Source organism: Trichechus manatus, unplaced genomic scaffold, assembly GCF_000243295.1.
Source record: "Trichechus manatus latirostris isolate Lorelei unplaced genomic scaffold, TriManLat1.0 scaffold00104, whole genome shotgun sequence".
In the NCBI taxonomy this organism is placed as follows: Eukaryota; Metazoa; Chordata; class Mammalia; order Sirenia; family Trichechidae; genus Trichechus; species Trichechus manatus.
In genome coordinates, this window is record NW_004444040.1 from 4,001,397 (window position 1) to 4,001,953 (window position 557).

Below are 557 nucleotides of genomic sequence, written 5' to 3' on the forward strand. Positions count from 1 at the left end.
AAAAAAAAAGAAGATCCTCAACGAGACGGATTGACACAGTGTCTGCAACAATAGGCTCAAAAGTACCTACTATCGTGAGGACAACACAGGAGGGAGCAACGTTTCATTCTGTTATACGCAGAGCCGCTGTGAGTCAGAACCCACTCAACGGCGCGTAACAACAACAACGATCCTCTTCGGCCCTCAGTTTTATGGCCGATAAAACCGAGACAGTATCTGCCTCATCAAATGTAAGAATTAACAATGAGTGCCAGCTGCGAAGGAGTACTTGCGTACACCCGGTATAGAGAAAACAATACTGTTCGGTTCTCTACAATGTCAAGTGCAACTACATTATTAAATATTATTTACTAATAATATGTCTTCTTATTATTAATTTATTATTATTTAATAATTATTTATTGCTGTAATTAATCAGGAGCCCTGGTGGCGCAGTGATTAAGAGTTGGCGTTTGAATCCACCAGCTACTCCTTGGAAACCCTATGGCGCAGTTCTACTCTGTCCTTTAGGGTTGCTATGAGTCAGAATCAACTTGATGGCAATGGCTTTGGGATTT